Genomic DNA, 22,842 nt, shown 5'->3' with positions numbered 1-22,842 from the left:
AGAGGCTCGCGATGCCTGCCCCGAGGAGATCAAACCTTTCCATAGGCGCATGCATGAACTATCACTACAGGCAGACTCCCTGATGTGGGGCAGCCGAGTAGTCATGCCTTTGCGAGGCAGAGAGGCGTTTGTCCGGGAGTTCCACCGCGAGCACCCGGGGATCGTCCTTATGAAGGCCATAGCCAGATCCCATGTCTGGTGGCCTGGCATTGACGCGGACTTGGAGCTCTGCGTCCGTCGGTGCACCATTTGTGCCCAACTCAGTAATGCCCCCAGGGAGGCCCCCCTAGCCCCTGCCCCTGGGCCACCAAACCGTGGTCGCGGGTGCATGTAGACTATGCAGGCCCATTCATGGGCAAAATGTTCCTCGTAGTCGTCAATACATTTTCAAAGTGGATCGAGTGCACCATTTTAAACTCGAGCACCACCTCCACCACTGTGGAGAGCCTTAGAACCATGTTTGCAATGCACGGAATTCCTGACATATTGGTCAGTGATAACGGTCCGTGCTTCACCAGCGCAGAATTTCAAGATTTCATAGTTGACCACGGCATAAATCACGTTAAGGCGGCACCGTTCAAGCTGGCCTCCAATGGCCAGGTGGAGCAAGCAGTGCAGATCGTTAAACAAGGCATTCTAAAAATCCAAGGTCCCACGCTACAGAGCCGCCCATCGCGACTGCTGCTGGCATACAGATCTCGTCCGCATTCATTGACTGGGGTTCCCCCCGTGCAACTATTGATGAAATGGACCTTAAAGACTAGGCTCTCGTTAATCCTCCCAGTCATGCATGAAATTGTTGAAGCAAAGCGCCGGAAGCTAACTGAGTACCATGACCGAAATTCGAGGGGGAGGTGGAATGAGATAGGGGACAAAGTGTTCGTGCTAAACTATGGCAGGGGTCCCAAATGGCTTGCAGGGACAGTAACAGGCAAGGAAGGAAACAGGCTACTGGTTGTACAAATGGACAATGGCCAAACCTGCCAGAGGCATGTAGACCAAGTCAAAAGTAGATTCACCAACAACACTGCAGAACCAGAGGCAGACTACAATGTGGAACTCACACCACACCTGGTGGACAGACAGAGGGAACAACCTGAGGAAAGGGCAGTCTCAACAGACAGCCCAGGCGAGATACCAGCAATCATACTGAATGAAACAGACAGCCCAGGCGAGATACCAGCAATCACACCGAAAGAAAAACAGGCACCAAGGCAAACAACTGAACCACAACTAAGACGCTCCACGCGAGAGCGTAGACCACCTGAGAGACTGAATCTATAAAGACAATAAGACCTTGGGGGAGGGTGATGTCATGTATCTCACATATCTTACCATGCTATACATGACTGTAACTAAATATGACCTGTAACCACAAGCATACTTTACCACCAGGGGTACACTTGCAGGAGACACTGCATACCTGTTCCACACAGGTATATAAAGGCAGGTCTCAGGCAAATGTGGCACTCGAGAGCTGTGAAATAAAGGTGCAGGTCCAGAGTGACCTTGACTTCAGCATGTGCCTCGTGTAAGTCTGTACTGCAAAGTCAGGACATTACATCCCTTTTTTCCACTGCCATTATATTATTTCTAAATAGTATAGCTATCCCACCCTCTTCTTCCTTCCCTATCCTTTCTAAATACATTATATCCTGCAATATTTACCGGCCAGTTGTTCTTTCTGCAGTCATGCTTTCATTACCCCTACTATAGGTTAAACAGCTTCCCATTGGTTCTGTAGTTTAGTTCCACTCCAGCGGGGAGCTTGTTGATTGTGAGGTGGAGCATGGCAGCAAGGAAGATTGAGAAGAGGGTTGGAGCGAAGACGCAGCCCTGTTTGACCCCAGTCCGGAGATATATCACCAACGATGTCTCCGCAAGATCCTGCAAATCCCCTGGGAGGACAGGTGCACCAACATCAGTGTCCTCGACCAGACAAACATCCCCAGTATTGAAGCACTGACCACACTCGATCAGCTTCGCTGGGCAGGCCACATAGTTCGCATGCCAGTTACGAGACTCCCTAAGCAAATGCTTTATGCGGAGCTCCTTCATGGTAAACGAGCCAAAGGAGGACAGCGGAAACGTTATAAGGACAACCTGAAAGCCTCCCTGGTAAAGTGCGACATCACCACTGACACCTGGGAGACACTGGCCGAAGACCACTCTTCGAGTCTCAACGCAAAGAGCATGAAGAGGTCAATTGCAGGCAGCGGAAGGAGCGCGCGGCAAACCAGCCCCACCAACCCCTTCCCTCGACGAATGTCTGTCCCACCTGTAACAGGGTCTGTGGCTCTCATATCGGACTGTTCAGCCATCAAAGAACTCACTTTGGGAGTGAAAGCAAGTCCTGCTCGATTCCGAGGGACTGCCTATGATGATGACACCTAATATATCTGGCTACTCCTTACAAATATTGCTGCCATGCACTCATTTTGTTTTTACACTGTGCACATTGCTGTACAGGCAATTTCATTTGTTCTTATTAATTGTTCCCCTCACTTTATTTTGTACAGTCATTTTATACAGATGTATGAAAAGAAGGTGTCAGCCGTGGCTCAGTGGGTAGCACTCTCGCCTATGAGTCAGAAGTTTGTGGGTTCTTGTCCCACTCCAGGAACTTGAGCACATAATCTAGGCTGAGGGAGTCATCATCATAGGCAGTCCCTCGAAATCGAGGCAGACTTGCTTCCACTCTAAAAGTGAGTTCTCAGGTGACTATACAGTCCAATGCGGGCATTACAATCTCTGTTACAGGTGGGGCAGACAGTGGTTGAGGGAAAGGGTGGGTGGGGAGCCTGGTTTGCCGCATGCTTCTTCAGCTGTCTACGCTTGATTTCTGTATGCTCCCGGCGACGAGACTCGAGGTGCTCCGGATGTTCTTCCTTCACTTTGGGCGTTCTTGGACCAGGGATGTCACACTTTATCAAAGAGGCTTTGAGGACGTCCTTGAAGCGTTTCCTCTGCCCACCTGGGGCTCGCTTGCCATGTTGGAGTTCCGAGTAGAGCATTTGTTTAGGGAGTCTTGTGTCGGGCATACGGACGATGTGGCCTGCCTAACAATGCTGGTCGAGTGTGGTCAGTGCTTCAATGCTGGGGATGTTGGCCTGAGCGAGAACACTGACTTTGGTGCGTTTACTCCCAGTGGATTTGCAGGATCTTGCGGAGGCAGCACTGATAGTACTTCTCCAATGCTTTGAGGTGTCTGCTGTATATAGTCCACGTCTCTGAGCTATATAGGAGGGCGGGTATCACCACTGCCCTGTAGACCATAAGCGTGGTGTCAGATTTGAGGTCCTGGTCTTCAAACGCTCTCTTCCTCAGGCGACTGAAAGCTGCGCTGGCACACTGGAGGCGGTGTTGGACCTCGACATCGATTACGAGGGGGGCAGTGCTGTGTGGCGGGGTCAGGTTGGTGGAGGACCTTTGTCTTAAGGATGTTTAGCGTAAGGCCCATGCTTTCGTACGCCTCGGTGAAGGTGTTGACTATGGCTTGGAGTTCGATCTCGGAATGTGCGCAGACGCAAGTGTTGTCCGTGTACTGTAGTTTGACGAGAGCATGGGACGGTCTTGGATCTAGCCTGGAGGCGACGAAGGTTGAACAGGTTCCCATTGGTTCTATAGTTTAGTTCCACTCCAGCGGGTAGCTTGTTGAGAATGAAATGGAGCATTGCAGCGAGGAAGATCGAGGAAAGCATGGGTGCGATGACGTAGCCTTGCTTGACCCTGGTCCGGACGTGGATTGGATCTGTGGTCGATCCCGGCTTGTATGTCATCGTGGAGTAGGCGGAGGATGGCGACAAACTTATGGGGGCAACCGAAACGGAGGAGGACACTCCATAGTCCCTCGCGGTTAACAGTGTCAAAGGCCTTTGTGAGGTCAAAGAAGACCATGTTCAAGGGTTGGTGCTATTCCCTGCATTTCTCTTGTAGTTGTCATGCCGTGAAGATCATGTCCATTGTACCCCGCAGTGGACAGAACCGCACTGTGACTCCGGGAGGAGCTCCTCAGCCACAGGGAGAAGTCGGTTGAGGAGGATTCTTGCGATGACTTTCCCAGTGGTCGACAGCAAAGAGATTCCTCTGTAGTTGTCGCAGTCGGACTTGTCCCATTGTTTGAAGATGGTCATGATTACAGCATCTCTGAGAACTCCTGGTATGCTCTCCTCCTTCCAGATAAAAGAGATGAGGTCATGCATTCGTGCCAATAGTGCCTCTCCGCCATACTTTAGTGCCTCAGTGGGGATTCCATCTGCTCCTGATGCCTTGTTGTTCTTGAGCTGACAGATGGCCCTTTCTACCTTGTGCAGGGCTGGGGTTTTGCTGAGATGGTGGCAGGTAGCATGCTGCGGGATGGAGTCGAGGACACTCGTATCGAAGGCAGAGTCTCGGTTAAGGAGATCTTTGAAGGGCTCCTTCCAGCGGGTCCTGACTGCCTCGGTGTCCTTGATGAGTGTCTCCCCATTCTTGACCAGCAGTGGGGTGGAGCCTTGGGTGCTTGGGCTGTAGGTGGTCTTGACTGTGCTGAAGAATCCTCGCACATCATGGTTGTCGACCAGCTGCTGGATCTCCTGTGCTTTCTCCACCCACCCTCTATTCTTTAAGTCGCGGGTTTTTTGTTGGACCTTGGCCTTCAGCCGCCTGTAGAGCTGCTTTGCTGCTCCCGAATTGAGTTGCTGCTTTAAATTCAGAAATGCCCTGCGCTTGCAGCTTATTAGCTCCTGGATCTCCTGGTCATTCTCGTCAAACCAGTCCTGGTGTTTCCTGGTTGTGTAACTGAGCGTCTCTTCGCAGGTGCTGGTTATGGAGGCCTTGAGGGCAGACCAGGTGGCGTGGGCACTCTTGTGTCTCGGGGTCATTGGGTATCGCCAGGTTGGCAGTGAGGCGTTGGCTGTCTAGGACTTTCTTAACTGGGTCTTTGAGTGCCCCGGCGTTGATTTTTCTGCAGCATTGTTTCTGTTGCCGTCGCTGCTTTGGGGCGATATTGATGTTAATGACGGAGTGCTGCACTGTCGATGGTGCCATCTTTTGGGTGAGATGTTAAACCGTCTTCCCTCTGAGGTGGATGTAAAAGATCCCATGGCACTATTTTGAAGAAGAGCAGGGGAGTTCTCTCCGGTATCTTGTTCGATATTTATCCCTCAACCAACACCACTAAAACAGATTATCTGATCATTATTTCATTGCTGTTTGTGGGAGCTTGCTATGCGCAATTTTGGCTGCTGCGTTTCCCTACATCACAATCGTGGCTACACTTCATTGGCTGTAAAGCGCTTTGCAGCCTGAGATGGTGAAAGGTGTATAAATGCAAGCCTTTCCTTCTTTAAAAGGACACACCGAATCGGAGCCTTTTCACACGCTATGTACCATGAGGTTTCCTTTAAGGTTGTTGAGGATAATTGATTTTTTTGTATGAATTGATTTTCTTAGATCCAGTCAGTAAGGGCCAGTGAGACTGAATATTCTCTCCGAAAGCATCTGTGCTGTATTATAATTAGAACCAAATCATTTGCACAGTTCACTGACCCCAGCTATTGTACCATTTGAAATGTCAGTATTGATTGGTGCAGTTTAATACGGTGGTGCACCCATCATCCTGTAGATTGAAGAGCAGGAGCACGGACATTAAAGTATATTTGTGCGATTAATACCAATCAAAGCTCGTGGGGAAGATATCTGAGAAGTGAGCCAGTGACTCGGGCTGTTTGCTAATATATTGGTACATGTATTTTTTAAATCACTACTCCTTGTTTTACCTTCTGTCCTTCTCGTTAGATCCTCGATAATGCCGCACATTCTGGGCTGCTGGTCTTTTATCAAGGTTTCTCAACCATCTTGTTTATTAAAGTGAAAGATCTTGGAAGGAAAGAAAGAACTTGCATTTATTTTTAGCACCTTTCACGTTCTCAGGGCCTCCCATGTTCAGTGAAATATTTTTGAAGGGTAGTCACTGTTGCTAAGTTGCCAACACCAGCAGCCAATTTGTACACAGCAAGCTCCCACAAACAGCAACGGGTGAGTGACCTGCTAATGTGTTATTTTGATGGTGATTGAGGGAGCAATGTGGGTCAGCACAGCAGGAAAGCTCCACTGCTCTTCTTCGAATAGATCCGAAATCTTTTACACCCTCCTGAAGAGGGAAACATAGAAACATAGAAACATAGAAAATAGGTGCAGGAGTAGGCCATTCAGCCCTTCTAGCCTGCACCGCCATTCAATGAGTTCATGGCTGAACATGCAACTTCAGTACCCCCTTCCTGCTTTCTCTCCATACCCCTTGATCCCCCTAGTAGTAAGGACTTCATCTAACTCCCTTTTGAATATACTTAGTGAATTGGCCTCAACTACTTTCTGTGGTAGAGAATTCCACAGGTTCACCACTCTCTGAGTAAAGAAGTTTCTCCTCATCTCTGTCCTAAATGGCTTATCCCTTATCCTTAGACTGTGACCCCTGGTTCTGGACTTCCCCAACATTGGGAACATTCTTCCTGCATCTAACCTGTCTAAACCCGTCAGAATTTTAAACGTTTCTATGAGGTCCCCTCTCATTCTTCTGAACTCCAGTGGATACAAGCCCAGTTGATTCAGTCTTTCTTGATAGGTCAGTCCCACCATCCCGGGAATCAGTCTGGTGAATCTTCGCTGCACTCCCTCAATAGCAAGAATGTCCTTCCTCAAGTTAGGAGACCAAAACTGTACACAATACTCCAGGTGTGGCCTCATCAAGGCCCTGTACAACTGTAGCAACACCTCCCTGTCCCTGTACTCAAATCCCCTCGCTATGAAGGCCAACATGCCATTTGCTTTCTTAACCGCCTGCTGTACCTGCATGCCAACCTTCAATGACTGATGTACCATGACACCCAGGTCTCGTTGCACCTCCCCTTTTCCTAATCTGTCACCATTCAGATAATAGTCTGTCTCTCTGTTTTTACCACCAAAGTGGATAACCTCACATTTATCCACATTATACTTCATCTGCCATGCATTTGCCCACTCACCTAACCTATCCAAGTCACTCTGCAGCCTCATAGCATCCTCCTCGCAGCTCACACTGCCACCCAACTTAGTGTCATCCGCAAATTTGGAGATACTACATTTAATCCCCTCGTCTAAATCATTAATGTACAATGTAAACAGCTGGGGCCCCAGCACAGAACCTTGCGGTACCCCACTAGTCACTGCCTGCCATTCTGAAAAGTACCCATTTACTCCTACTCTTTGCTTCCTGTCTGACAACCAGTTCTCAATCCACGTCAGCACACTACCCCCAATCCCATGTGCTTTAACTTTGCACATTAATCCCTTGTGTGGGACCTTGTCGAAAGTCTTCTGAAAGTCCAAATATACCACATCAACTGGTTCTCCTTTGTCCACTTTACTGGAAACATCCTCAACAAATTCCAGAAGATTTGTCAAGCATGATTTCCCTTTCACAAATCCATGCTGACTTGGACCTATCATGTCACCATTTTCCAAATGCGCTGCTATGACATCCTTAATAATTGATTCCATCATTTTACCCACTACTGAGGTCAGGCTGACCGGTCTATAATTCCCTGTTTTCTCTCTCCCTCCTTTTTTAAAAAGTGGGGTTACATTGGCTACCCTCCACTCGATTGGAACTGATCCAGAGTCAATGGAATGTTGGAAAATGACTGTCAATGCATCCGCTATTTCCAAGGCCACCTCCTTAAGTACTCTGGGATGCAGTCCATCTGGTCCTGGGGATTTATCAGCCTTCAATCCCATCAATTTCCCCAACACAATTTCCCGACTAATAAAGATTTCCCTCAGTTCCTCCTCCTTACTAGACCCTCTGACCCCTTTTATATCCGGAAGGTTGTTTGTGTCCACCTTAGTGAATACCGAACCAAAGTACTTGTTCAATTGGTCTGCCATTTCTTTGTTCTTCATTATGACTTCCCCTGAATCTGACTGCAGGGGACCTATGTTTGTCTTTACTAACCTTTTTCTCTTTACATACCAATAGAAACTTTTGCAATCCGCCTTAATGTTCCCTGCAAGCTTCTTCTCGTACTCCATTTTCCCTGCCCTAATCAAACCCTTTGTCCTCCTCTGCTGAGTTCTAAATTTCTCCCAGTCCCCGGGTTTGCTGCTATTTCTGGCCAATTTGTATGCCACTTCCTTGGCTTTAATACTATCCCTGATTTCCCTTGATAGCCACGGTTGAGCCACCTTCCCTTTTTTATTTTTACGCCAGACAGGAATGTACAATTGTTGTAGTTCATCCATGCGGTCTCTAAATGTCTGCCATTGTCCATCCACAGTCAACCCCTTAAGTATCATTTGCCAATCTATCCTAGCCAATTCACGCCTCATACCTTCAAAGTTACCCTTCTTTAAGTTCTGGACCATGGTCTCTGAATTAACTGTTTCATTCTCCATCCTAATGCAGAATTCCACCATATTATGGTCACTCTTCCCCAAGGGGCCTCGCACAATGAGATTGCTAATTAATCCTCTCTCATTAAACAACACCCAGTATAAGATGGCCTCCCCCCTAGTTGGTTCCTCGACATATTGGTCTAGAAAACCATCCCTTATGCACTCCAGGAAATCCTCCTCCACCGTATTGCTTCCAGTTTGGCTAGCCCAATCTATGTGCATATTAAAGTCACCCATTATAACTGCTGCACCTTTATTGTATGCACCCCTAATTTCCTGTTTGATGCCCTCCCCAACATCACTACTACTGTTTGGAGGTCTGTACACAACTCCCACTAACGTTTTTTGCCCTTTGGTGTTCTGCAGCTCTACCCATATAGATTCCACATCATCCAAGCTAATGTCTGGACTGAAAAACCGAAGGAGACTCTGTGAGAGACTTTTCTTGGGGAATGGAATATTTTACCACTTTTTGCCCGTGCAGTCGAGCACTTGCAGCCCAAGTAAGTGAAAGGTGAACTGGAGTGCAAAGCTCCCTCTCCTCTGCCCGCTTTCTTGATTCCTAGTAGTGTTTAGAACTCTTGGTGGTCCGTTTGCTTATCTCCAAACATTTAGGCCGTGAAATTGCCCCCCGCCCGAAACGGGGCGCGCGCACCTCGTTTCTCAGGTTTTTACCGCCGCGGTGGCTGAGGTGGCCTCTTGAGTGAAATTCCGCTCTTGGTTGTTTTTTATCCGGCGGACCAGAAGTCGCTCCTAATGGGGGCGGAAGTGAGGCGGTGAGCACACCCTCTTTTCACTTAACGGGGAGAGCCTGTGCGATGTTTGAACTTCGGTCCACTGGGCCACCAGGGAGGGTTTCGGCCGGGCCAGTGACCTGGCACACAAGAGGGGGTGCCAGGTTGCCTGTTGGCGACTCGGCCGAACCCGGGGGCATAATTGTCGGCCCGACCTGGCAGTCAGCCGATTTAAAAAAAAACATGGCAGCAGCGGCAGTGCACCCTCCCCTTTAATGGGAAGCCGCACAGCCTCACTGCACCGCTGCGGATAAGCAGGATTTAGCACCGCCCGGCGGGAGGAAGATTTTCACGACGGAATTTCGCCGTCGGGGGCGGGAAGGACACATCAGCGGTGCACACTGTGATGATGCACTTAGCACGGATAGGCAGCGGTGGAGTGGGTCACCGCCGGGATACCGCAGGAGCGGAATTTTGATAATGGCGGCCATTACACGAAAAGTCGGCGGCCATTACATTCCGTAGTGTGGCCGCCAATTTCCGGTGTTAAGAGGGCCTTCAGGAAAGGGGCAATTTCAGCCGCTTGAACTCTGGGACTGGACAGATGAATTGAAATGCTCTTTTCTCTGCCCAGCACCTTCCTATAATGTACACCCTAAACTTTATTAAAACGGTAGGGAAGAGTAGCGGGATGTACTTTCTATCCAATGTACTTTCCACCTCACAGAAGAACAAAGACAAAGAGGTAGAAATCTGTCTCGGTAGGTAGCGCGTTGGCCGCATGCTATAGGTCCTGCCCGATCGTAACTGAGTATCGGGTGTGCATGTAATAGGCAGCCAATGCAATAACGCCCATTTTACACTGCCCCCACCCCCCCGCAAGGCAAATTTCTATTGCACAGTCACAATGCTATACCGTATAATACCAAACTAACTACATACAAACTCAGTTGACTATGTTGAAACAAGTCTATGGGTTACAACCTCCACTTTTTTTGCCTGCTTAATGCCCATTTTCCGCTGAAATGACGTATAATGCCCATATATTGGCCATTTTGGCACAAAATGGAAACTGGCAGGCATTTTTTGGAAACTTATTGCCGAGTGTTACTTTCCCCATGTGCTTAACGGCGAAAAAAAATAATACCGCCCATCCACCTTTTTTGAGTGGAATCAGCAGAATGGGCGAATTCAACGCTCATAATATCGCCCAGCGTTATTTTCCGCACGGAATTAACGCCAAGATTCAATATTAACGCCCGGTAACCGTTTTTTGTTGTAAAGAGCATATTTACCCAAACTAGCGGCCATGGAGATCGCCCAGCGTCAATTTCATCACCTTGCACACATATTGGCCACAATATCGCTCGCTCAAAAAACTGCACACAAAAAGTGGAACTAACCAGAACGAATCACAGCGTTATGGACGTCATGTTCTTCATCACATGTCGTGTCCTTTTAAAGACTGCTGTGCTTCAATCTCGGCGGAGTTTGGATGTACTCTGCAGGTCGTTGGAATTGATGTGAACATCTGTAAAAACATCTTGACCACACTGTGACCGATTGGAATTGAAGAGGTGTGCTCGTCGGGGCATTTCTTATTTGTGAGCAATCGGTGGAAAACAGAGAGCTACTGCAATGGGACCTGTCCTTTCTCATCCTCTCTTGGTGAACAAATACATGCAGCAGACTCGACATCGCCGAAGGAATGCTGCACTACATTACGTGCCCAATGTAAGAAGTGACAGATAGATGAGGGGGACTAGACATTACACCCCCCGCAATTACAGGGAGAAGCATTCTTACCTCGACTTGCTCGACACCACCTGCCTTCAGAGACTGCGCTTCCACAAAGAGGTTATCCCTGAGGTATGCCAGCTGATAAGGGCAGATCTGTTGCCTGCCAGCACCATCAGTACTGCATTGTCCGTTGAGGTCAAAGTCACCACGGCACTGTCGTTCTATGCCTCGGGTTCTTTTCAGGCCACAGCTGGCGACATTTGCGGCCTTTCTCAGCATGCCACACATCACTGCATTAGACAGGTCATTGAAGCCTTGTACGCATGCAGGAGGGACTTGATCAGCTTCCCTATGACCAGGGAGGCACAGAGTGAGAGGGCTCTAGGTTTCTCCAGAATTGCTAACTTCCCCAAGGTGCAGGGAGCAATAGATTGTACGTACATCGCGATGTGGGCACCTTTTCAGGATGCTGAAGTTTTCAAAAACTCAAGGGATTCCACTCCCTGAATGTGCAACTCGTTGTCGACCACCAGCAAATTATACTGGCAGTGAATGCTCAATTTCCGGGCAGCATCCATGATGCGCACATCCTGTATGAGAGCATTGTCTCTGACTTGCTTAACAATCAGCCACAAGGTCAATGCTGGATGCTTGGCAACAAAGGATATGGCCTTGCCACCTGGCTGATGACACCCCTACGTGACACCCACACCGAGGCCGAGAGGCGATAAAACGAGAGCCACATAGCAACTCGCAATATCGTTGAGAAAACCATTGGAGTGCTTAAGCAGCGCTTCAGATACCTGGATCACTCGGGAGGCGAGCTCCAGTACCACCCTGAGCAGGTAGCTCAATTCGTGGTGGTCTGCTCCATGCTACACAACTTGACTATCAGGAGGGGACAAGAATTGCCAGATGAGTCTGACAGTCCACCTCACCAGAGAGAGGAAGAGGAGGATGAGGAGGTGGACGCTGATACGGCCCAGACAATCAGGCCCTGAAGCCATGCCCCCGCCCCCATGTAGACCACATGAAAGGGCCCATGGTGGCATGATAGCTGCAAGAGCCTTACGTCAGGAGCTCAGCAATGATTACTTTGCCTGAAAGAACGTTGCTGTTATTTACAAGGCTGACACACTGCTGGGCATGGAGGTCTTACATCAATGGTGGGCATCACCTTGGTGACAGTTAAAGTTTGAGTTGATTGAAGTTAAGTGTAATTATACCCTTTGATATTAGGCAATCACCAGTGTGTAATGGTGCAGCTATCTGAGCCAATGTACTGCAAGGTTTTGTTGAATAAAAAACATTTAAACCGAACATTAGTCTGAAATCATCAATATTTCTGTACAAACCAACCCTCCCCCTCTCCCCCCCCCTCCCCCGCTTCTCCCCCCCACCTCTACCCCTTACCCTTACCCTCCTGACTCCAAGCTGCCTGGCCAAGGAGGTCCTCAGGCGATGCTTCATTGGCGGGGAGGGGGAAACAACGGCTGAAGGGCTGCTTGGACGGATACGGGAGAGGACGGTCCTAAGGTGGGAGCGTACTTCGAGCCGTAAGCAAGATGTTGCTGCTGGTTCTCATGTGTAGTTGGCAATGGGGCTGCATCACCTTAGGGTGTAGTGCGGCGCTCCGGGACCACTGGGAGCCCCCTGCCACCACTGTTCCTGGCTACTAGCTCCAGGGCCTCCACCATCCCTTCCAGTTTATATGTTATTTGACAAAAACTCGTTGCCAACTATGTTCTTGGTCCTTAGTGGACTTTTTGCTGCTGGTGAATCTCCATCATTCCTCCTACAACAGCCAAACAAGCACACACCACAGCCACTCACGCTTTTAGTCCCTCTGAGCTCCCTCTCTCTCTGTCTCCTCTTCTGCGCATGTCATGGTGACCCTTTACCTCCAGAATCGTGGGAATGGACCGTTGCCATGCCATTGCTAAGGATGGCCCACTTTACGGCAGAAGGTCAGAAAAATTTAACGCCCATTTGATATCGCTTGCGGTAACGCCCTTTTTCAAAAATGTAAACTAGGTGTTTTGAGAATGGATGAGAAGCCAGCGATCTGAAAACCCCTTTTTAACGCCCACGCCAGAAATAACGCTTATTTTTGGCCGCTAAGCTCAAAAGTGGAAAATCTAGCCCTATAGCTCTTGCAGCTTGGCAGCTTTTAGAGGTCTCTGGTGGCTTATTACAGAGCTCTATCAACGCCCTCCATCTCAGAGGTGAAGAAACTGAAGAAGATTGAGAAATTTCTAATGCTATCACGGTTATTTTTCTCCTTTGAAGCGCCAACCAGTTGTTTGCAGCAGCCAGCAATCAAACTGTTAACAGTCATGAAACAACAAGATAACAGTCTCCAATTGTTGACATCCTCATACATAAGAGCCTGGTTGTTGTGAGACTAAATTACATTTGCGGTCTGCCAACGTGCTGCACTTGTTAGCATTTTAAACACGCTGCCTCAGGCATTGAATAGAATTCTTTCATCGCCTATTTCCCACACACTCTCTTCCATTTTGTATATAATGATCAGAGCCTCATCCATTTTAACTCTAGCTATTTTAAATCATATCAAACCAAAGACAAAAAATGCCAATTATTGTCACAGTCTATTCTATATAATTAGTCTCACTATTGCAAACTCACTTGGATTGGAAAACTGTTTTATTGAGATAGTCCCATTAATGAAGAAGAAAGGTATTTGAAATATTCCCTCTGTGATAGTCTTCTTTAATCTTATAAACTAAAATTATATCTGCTGTTGATTTAAAGGATCATAATTACTTCATTAGACATAAAACACTTAGTGTGCAAGAAAATCTCTTAAATATGCTGCAGCAATGCTTTCAAAGGAGATAAATTAGAAAACAGAAGATAGAGTGTGGAAAGGCTGTCTGGGCCATTAAATCTCTTTCAAATCCAACGCTTCTGTTTTCGCATCCAACTGTGTTTTGAATATCCGTAATGTTCTTGTCACTAATGGCAGATTGCACTAAAGACTGAGGGTGTGTCAGCGGTGTTGTCTCTCATCTTTTGGATGAGGCGTTAAACCCAGAGTCTGCTTTCTCAGGTGGAATTAAAAGATCCCATGGCACTATTTCGAAGAAGAGCAGGGGAGTTATCCCCGGTGTCCTAAACAATATTTATCCCTCAATCAACATCACTTTAAAAGCAGATTATCTGGTCATTATCACAATTGTACATTGTTGTTTGTGGGAGCTTGCTGTGCACAAATTGGCTGCAGTGTTTCCCACAGTGCACCAGTGACTATATTCAGAAGTAGTTCATTGGCTGTAAGATGTTTTGGGCTGTCCTGAGGTTGTGAAATACTCTATATCGATGCAAGAAAGTCTTTCTTTTTTTGTCCAAGTTACTAAGAGGGAGAAATTGGTCTACTTTGCGCCTCCCATTGGGCGTAAATGAGTTTTTGCCTGGGCGCGGGAGAACAGTGCCTCCCGCTAAATTGGGCGAGGGTTTTGAGGCGGCGCTAACATATAGTGCCCTGCTCGGCTGTGCCCGGCAATGCTGATGTCATTGCCGTGCACAGTGCCATGTTACTGCCCGGAAAAGTGTTGTCCCTCGTCCCCCATTTTAAGACCTGGCCTCGACAACGGCAGCTTCAGCGGTTGTGTTTCAGTCGGATGTCGGCTGGAGGAGCACTATTTAAAGGGGCCAGCATCGCGTAAAGTTTTAGTCAGCCAATGACGGTTGCTGCTTAGTTCTATATAGGCAGACAGGCGTTTTGACAGATTTCACCGATTTGCAGTTGAAGGAGTGTTCTGGCTGTTAAAGGTTCATAACTTTCATTGAGGGCAGAATTGAAACTCCAACACTTATATCATTTCGCGGGGGCTGTGCTGGCACTAGACCTCGCGCTCCAGTGTCGCCATCAGAGGCAACTGAGGCACAGAGAGAAACACTGCAATATGATTGGGATTACGGAGACGTGGCTCCAGGATGATCAGGGCTGGGAACTCAACATTCAGGGGTATTCAACATTCAGGAAGGATAGAATAAAAGGAAAAGGAGGTGGGGTAGCATTGCTGGTTAAAGAGGAGATTAATGCAATAGTTAGGAAAGACATTAGCTTGGATGATGTGGAATCTACATGGGTAGAGCTGCAGAACACCAAAGGGCAAAAAACGTTAGTAGGAGTTGTGTACAGACCTCCAAACAGTAATAGGGATGTTGGGGAGGGCATCAAACAGGAAATTAGGGGTGCATGCAATAAAGGTGCAGCAGTTATAATGGGTGACTTTAATATGCACATAGATTGGGCTAGCCAAACTGGAAGCAATACGGTGGAGGAGGATTTCCTGGAGTGCATAAGGGATGGTTTTCTAGACCAATATGTTGAGGAACCAACTAGGGGGGAGGCCATCTTAGACTGGGTGTTGTGTAATGAGAGAGGATTAATTAACAATCTCATTGTGCGAGGCCCCTTGGGGAAGAGTGACCATAATATGGTGGAATTCTGCATTAGGATGGAGAATGAAACAGTAATTTCAGAGACCATGGTCCAGAACTTAAAGAAGGGTAACTTTGAAGGTATGAGGCGTAAATTGGCTAGGATAGATTGGCGAATGATACTTAGGGGGTTGACTGTGGATGGGCAATGGCAGACATTTAGAGACCGCATGGATGAAGTACAACAATTGTACATTCCTGTCTGGCGTAAAAATAAAAAGGGGAAGGTGGCTCAACCGTGGCTATCTAGGGAAATCAGGGATAGTATTAAAGCCAAGGAAGTGGCATACAAATTTGCCAGAAATAGCAGCGAACCTGGGGACTGGGAGAAATTTAGAACTCAGCAGAGGAGGACAAAGGGTTTGATTAGGACAGGGAAAATGGAGTACGAGAAGAAGCTTGCAGGGAACATTAAGGCGGATTGCAAAAGTTTCTATAGGTATGTAAAGAGAAAAAGGTTGGTGAAGACAAACGTAGGTCCCCTGCAGTCAGAATCAGGGGAAGTCACAACGGGGAACAAAGAAATGGCGGATCAATTGAATAAGTACTTTGGTTCGGTATTCACTAAGGAGGATACAAACAACCTTCCGGATATAAAAGGGGTCAGAGGGTCTAGTAAGGAAGAGGAACTGAGGGAAATCTTTATTAGTCGGGAAATTGTGTTGGGGAAATTGATGGGATTGAAGGCCGATAAATCCCCAGGGCCTGATGGACTGCATCCTAGAGTACTTAAGGAGGTGGCCTTGGAAATAGCGGATGCATTGACAGTCATTTTCCAACATTCCATTGACTCTGGATCAGTTCCTATGGAGTGGAGGGTAGCCAATGTAACCCCACTTTTTAAAAAAGGAGGGAGAGAGAAAACAGGGAATTATAGACCGGTCAGCCTGACCTCAGTAGTGGGTAAAGTGATGGAATCAATTATTAAGGATGTCATAGCAGTGCATCTGGAAAATGGTGACATGATAGGTCCAAGTCAGCATGGATTTGTGAAAGGGAAATCATGCTTGACAAATCTTCTGGAATTTTTTGAGGATGTTTCCAGTAAAGTGGACAAGGGAGAACCAGTTGATGTGGTATATTTGGACTTTCAGAAGGCTTTCGACAAGGTCCCACACAAGAGATTAATGTGCAAAGTTAAAGCACATGGGATTGGGGGTAGTGTGCTGACGTGGATTGAGAACTGGTTGTCAGACAGGAAGCAAAGAGTAGGAGTAAACGGGTACTTTTCAGAATGGCAGGCAGTGACTAGTGGAGTGCCGCAAGGTTCTGTGCTGGGGCCCCAGCTGTTTACATTGTACATTAATGATTTAGACGAGGGGATTAAATGCAGTATCTCCAAATTTGCGGATGATACTAAGTTGGGTGGCAGTGTGAGCTGCGAGGAGGATGCTATTAGGCTGCAGAGTGACTTGGATAGGTTAGGTGAGTGGGCAAATGCATGGCAGATGAAGTATAATGTGGATAAATGTGAGGTTATCCACTTTGGTGGTAAAAACAGAGAGACAGACTATTATCTGAATGGTGACAGATTAGGAAAAGGGAAGGTGCAACGAGACCTGGGTGTCATGGTACATCAGTCATTGAAGGTTGGCATGCAGGTACAGCAGGCGGTTAAGAAAGCAAATGGCATGTTGGCCTTCATAGCGAGGGGATTTGAATACAGGGGCAGGGAGGTGTTGCTACAGTTGTACAGGGCCTTGGTGAGGCCACACCTGGAGTATTGTGTACAGTTTTGGTCTCCTAACTTGAGGAAGGACATTCTTGCTATTGAGGGAGTGCAGCGAAGGTTCACCAGACTGATTCCCGGGATGGCGGGACTGACCTATCAAGAAAGATTGGATCAATTGGGATTGTATTCACTGGAGTTCAGAAGAATGAGAGGGGACCTCATAGAAACGTTTAAAATTCTGACGGGTTTAGACAGGTTAGATGCAGAAAGAATGTTCCCAATGTTGGGGAAGTCCAGAACCAGGGGTCACAGTCTGAGGATAAGGGGTAAGCCATTTAGGACCGAGATGAGGAGAAACTTCTTCACCCAGAGAGTGGTGAACCTGTGGAATTCTCTACCACAGAAAGTAGTTGAGGCCAATTCACTAAATATATTCAAAAGGGAGTTAGATGAAGTCCTTACTACTCGGGGGATCAAGGGTTATGGCGAGAAAGCAGGAAGGGGGTACTGAAGTTTCATGTTCAGCCATGAACTCATTGAATGGCGGTGCAGGCTAGAAGGGCTGAATGGCCTGCTCCTGCACCTATTTTCTATGTTTCTATGTTTCTATGTTTCTATAAGTAGCCAGAGGGAGGAGGGCCAACAGGGCTGGCAACAGGAGACTTACCCTCCCAGAGTATTCCGGCAGCATTCTCCTACATTAATGTCACTGAGGAACAGTGTGTTCGAAGGCTGTGTTTCAGCAAGGATATGGTCACAGAGCTCTGCCATCTCCTGCAACCAGATCTGGAGCATCAGACCAGGGTGAGATCAGCTCTCTCGGTGGCAGTCAAGGTCACCATTGCACTCAATTTCTAAGCCAAAGGACCGTTCCAGGGAGCGATAGGAGACATCTCCAACATCTCACAGTTTGGCCTCCATTGCTCCGTCCGCAAGGTCACAAATGGTCTGTACAGAAGGAGGAGGGATTACATTTCCTTCCCTATGACCAGAGAGAAGCAGCTGGAGCGTGCATGTGGCTTTGACAGGATAGCGAGATTACCCATAATACAGGGCACCATTGACTGCACCCATGTCGCTTTGCGGGCACTGCATCACAATCCTGAGGTCCTCTGTAACCGCAAAGGCTTCCACTCACTGAATGTGCAGTTGGTGAGTGGCCACACATGCCGAACCCTCACCGTCAATGCCCGCTATCCTGGCAGCAGCCAGAATGCATTCATCCTGTACCAGACCAGTGTGCCAGCTCTCTTCCAGCCACCACATCAAGCTTGCGACTGGCTGGTCGAAGGTAAGGGCTATCTGCTCTCCACCTAGCTCATGACTCTCCTCCGCAACCCCAACACTCGTACTCAGCACTCATACAATGAGAGCAATGCCGCCACCAGGAACATCACTGAGCAGACCATCAGAGTGCTGAAGCAACGGTTCCTCTGCCTTGACCACTTGGGAGGAGCCCTCCAGTACTCGCCTATTCGTCATTGTCTGCTGCATGCTGCACAACCTCGCCATCATGAAGGGGCAGCCATTGCCACCAGGCATAGCCGCACCACCTGAGGAGGAGGAGGACGAAGAGGAGCAGGAGCAGCGACGGAGGAGGCAGCCACTCAATCGTCATTCTGCAAGGGCGGTTCGCCACCGCGTCAACAGACTTTGGTTCCAAGTAATTCCGGCCCACTTCCTCTGCACGTTCCCATCAGCACATCAATTTCCCCTTCCATACCACAGCCCCAAAACTGAAATGAGAAACAGCATCAAATATGCAACATTCCAATTAAAATGTTATCTCATAACATTCACCACAATTGTAAACAACAATTAAATTTAGGAATCACCCTTATGCAAAATGTTATATCCCTCTTAACACTGCCTTTGCCTATTCTACTGCTCCTCCGCAGTGTGTCCCCTGTGGCTGCAGCATGGCTGGTGGAAGGCTGCTGTATTTCAGGGCTAGAGACTACATATGGCTTTGTAGGAAGCTCTCGACCAGCTCTGGGCCTGGAAGGCCCGGCTATAGACTGCACCACTTCAGGCTGGGTGGTGGCAGTCTGAGCTGGCTATGACAAGGGCAATGGCGGAGTGGCAGTGGTGGGAGCAGGAATGCTGTCAACCTGAGAGAGGACAGCAGGTTCCTGCTCCAGTGACCCACTGGCATTCCCCGGGACAGCACCTCAGCATCCCTCCCACTCTGCTGCAGCACAGATTGGTGGCCTGCTGCGACACTGTGAGATTCCCCCGGTGGTGGAGCAGTCAGAGCTCGCGTGGCATGTAGCTGAGACTACATGAGTGCAGTCTGAATTTCCATGCCACCAACCATTGTCTGCATTACAGCACTAAGACGTTGTGTTGTTTCCGCCTGTGCTGCGTTGGAAGCTGCCACATCGCCCATGACGCACATCATGAGGTCTGGACCCGCACGTTCTCTCTGGGAGTCCTCCATCGTCTGCCAATGATGGGCTCCATGGTGTGTGCAGAGCTCTGTGCAATGTTGGAGGTGGACACCTCTACGCTCCTTACCAGTGCCGAGATGTTCCCCGACATCCTTGCAGGGGGGCAGGAGTGGAGCAAAGGCAGCAGCCAGTATCAGGAGCTGGAAAGTGATAAAGCTGTCTGGTATGAGGGGGAAGTGGGATGAGTGAAGGAGATTAGATAAAGATACCATTATTGCCCCCAGTGGGATCTCTCAGTCGACCACCCACAGATGCATCACACAGGTCACCGATGGCCTCTTTGACAAGTCAGCCAATGTTATAGAAACATAGAAACATAGAAAATAGGTGCAGGAGTCGGCCATTCGGCCCTTCAAGCCTGCACTGCCATTCAATAAGATCATGGCTGATCATTCCCTCAGTACCCCTTTCCTGCTTTCTCTCCATACCCCTTTATCTCCTTCGCCATATCTAACTCCCTCTTGAATATATCCAATGAACTGGCATCAACAACTCTCTGCGGCAGGGAATTCTATAGGTTAACAACTCTCTGAGTGAAGAAGTTTCTCTCATCTCAGTCATAAATGGCTTATCCCTTATCCTAAGACTATGTCCCCTGGTTCTGGACTTCCCCAACATCGGGGACGTTCTTCGCGCATCTAATCTGTCCAGTCCCATCAGAATCTTATACGTTTCTATGAGATCTCCTCTCATCCTTCTAAACTCCAGTGAATAAAGGCCCAGTTGATCCAGTCTCTCCTCATATGACAGCCCAGCCATCCCTGGAAACAGTCTGGTGAACCTTCGCTGCATTCCCTCAATAGCAAGAACATCCTTCCTCAGATTAGGAGACCAAAACTGAACACAATATTTCAGGTGAGGCCTCACTAAGGCCCTGTACAACTGGAGTAAGACCTCCCTGCTCCTATACTCAAATCCCCTAGCTATGAAAGCCAACATACTACTTGCCTTCTTCACCGTCTGCTGCACCTTTCAGTGACTGATGAACCATGGCACCCAGGTCTCGTTGCACCTCCCCTTTTCCTAATGTGCCGCCATCCAGATAATATTCTGTCTTTGTGTTTTTGCCCCCAAAATGGATAACCTCACATTTATCCACATTATACTGCATCTGCCATGCATTAGCCCACTCACCTAACCTGTCCAAGTCACCCTGCAACCTCTTAGCGTCCTCCTTACAGCTCACACCGCCACCTAGTTTAGTGTCATCCGCAAACTTGGAGATATTACACTCAATTCCTTCATCTAAATCGTTAATGTATATTGTAAAGAGCTGAGGTCCCAGCACTGAGCCCTGCGGCACTCCACTAGTCACTGCCTGCCATTCTGAAAAGGATCCGTTTATCCCGACTCTCTGCTTCCTGTCTGCGAACCAGTTCTCTATCCACGTCAGTACATTACCCCCAATACCATGCGCTTTAATTTTGCACACCAATCTCTTGTGCGGGACCTTATCAAAAGCCTTTTGAAAGTCCAAATACACCACATTCACTGGTTCTCCCTTGTCCACTCTACTAGTTATATCCTCAAAAAATTCCAGAAGATTCGTCAAGCATGATTTCCCTTTCATAAATCCATGCTGACTTGATCCAATCCTGTCACTGCTTTCCAAATGCGCTGCTATTTCATCCTTAATGATTGATTCCAACATTTTCCCCACTACTGATGTCAGGCTAACCAGTCTATAGTTACCCGTTTTCTCTCTCCCTCCTTTTTTAAAAAGTGGTGTTACATTAGCTACCCTCCAGTCCATAGGAACTAATTCAGAGTCGATAGACTGTTGGAAAATGATCACCAATGTATCCACTATTTCTAGGGCCACTTCTTTAAGTACTCTGGGATGCAGACTATCAGGCCACGGGGATTTATCGGCCTTTAATTCCATCAATTTCCCTAACACAATTTCCTGCCTGATAAGGATATCCTTCAGTTCCTCCTTCTCACTAGACCTACTGTCCCCTAGTACATTTGGTATGTTATTTGTGTCTTCCTTCGTGAAGACAGAACCAAAGTATTTGTTCAATTGGTCTGCCATTTCTTTGTTCCCCATTATAAATTCACCTGAATCCGACAGCAAGGGACCTACGTTTGCCTTCACTAATCTTTTTCTCTTCACATAGTTATAGAAGCTTTTGCAGTCAGATTTTATGTTCCCTGCAAGCTTCCTTTCGTACTCTATTTTCCCCCTCTTAATTAAATCCTTAGTCTTCCTCTGCTGAATTCTAAATTTCTCCCAGTCCTCAGGTTTGTTGCTTTTTCTAGCCAAATTATATGCCTCTTCCTTGGCTTTAACACTATCCTTGATTTCCCTTGTTAGCCATGGTTGAACCACCTTCCCCGTTTTATTTTTACTCCAGACAGGGATGTACAATTGCTGAAGTTCAACCATGTGATCTTTAAATGTTTGCCATTGCTTATCCACCGTCAACCCTTTAAGTATCCTTTGCCAGTCTATTCTAGCCAATTCACGCCTCATACCGTCAAAGTTACCTTTCCTTAAGTTCAGGACCCTAGTTTCCGAATTAACTGTGTCACTCTTCATCTTAATAAAGAATTCTACCATATTATGGTCACTCTTCCCCAAGGGGCCTCGCACAACAAGATTGCTAATTAGTCTTGATACGTCCTTACTATACAGTATAAATGCACAAGAGGCCCATGCTTGAGAGAAGGTCAGTCTGTGCACTGTCCTTTATTCCATAGCACTCAAGTAATTTTATACCTGAAGGTCCAGGTTAGGAGTGTCTCCCAAAAGTTCACCACCTAGTGGTCATTGTTCTCACAGTGTACAACTTGTCAGTTTATACATGGGTTACAATGCTGGTTGAATACATGACATCACCTGTCCCCCCCAAAGTCTTATTGGGATCACAGGTTGAGACTCTCTTGTGGTTTACGCTCTCTTGTAGAGTGCCTGAGTTGGGGCTCCGGTTGCTGGGTGCTGGCCTGAGTGCGGTGCCTCAGGCCTGTCCGGACTGCCCACAGTGACTGGGCTCTTCTCCACTTGGTTCGGTCACCTGTGGTGGAGTAAACTCCACGTCGTGTTCTTCCTCTGCTTCTTCTATGGGGTTGCTGAGCCTCCTTTTAGTTTGATCCACGTGTTTGCGGCAGATTTGTCCATTGGTAAATTTAACTACCAGAATTCTATTCCCCTCTTTTGCAATCATGGTGCCTGCGAGCCATTTGGGCCCTGCAGCGTTGTTTGAGACAAAGACAGGGTCATTTACATCAATATATCGCGCCCCCGCATTCCTATCATGGTAGTCACATTGTAACTGGCGCCTGCTCTCGACAATTTCTTTCATGATGGGGTGTATAAGGGGTAACCTGGTTTTGAGCGTCCTTTTCATTAGCAGCTCTGCGG

This window comes from Pristiophorus japonicus, chromosome 16, assembly GCF_044704955.1.
Source record: "Pristiophorus japonicus isolate sPriJap1 chromosome 16, sPriJap1.hap1, whole genome shotgun sequence".
NCBI lineage: Eukaryota > Metazoa > Chordata > Chondrichthyes > Pristiophoridae > Pristiophorus > Pristiophorus japonicus.
This window is presented reverse-complemented; position numbering follows the sequence as displayed.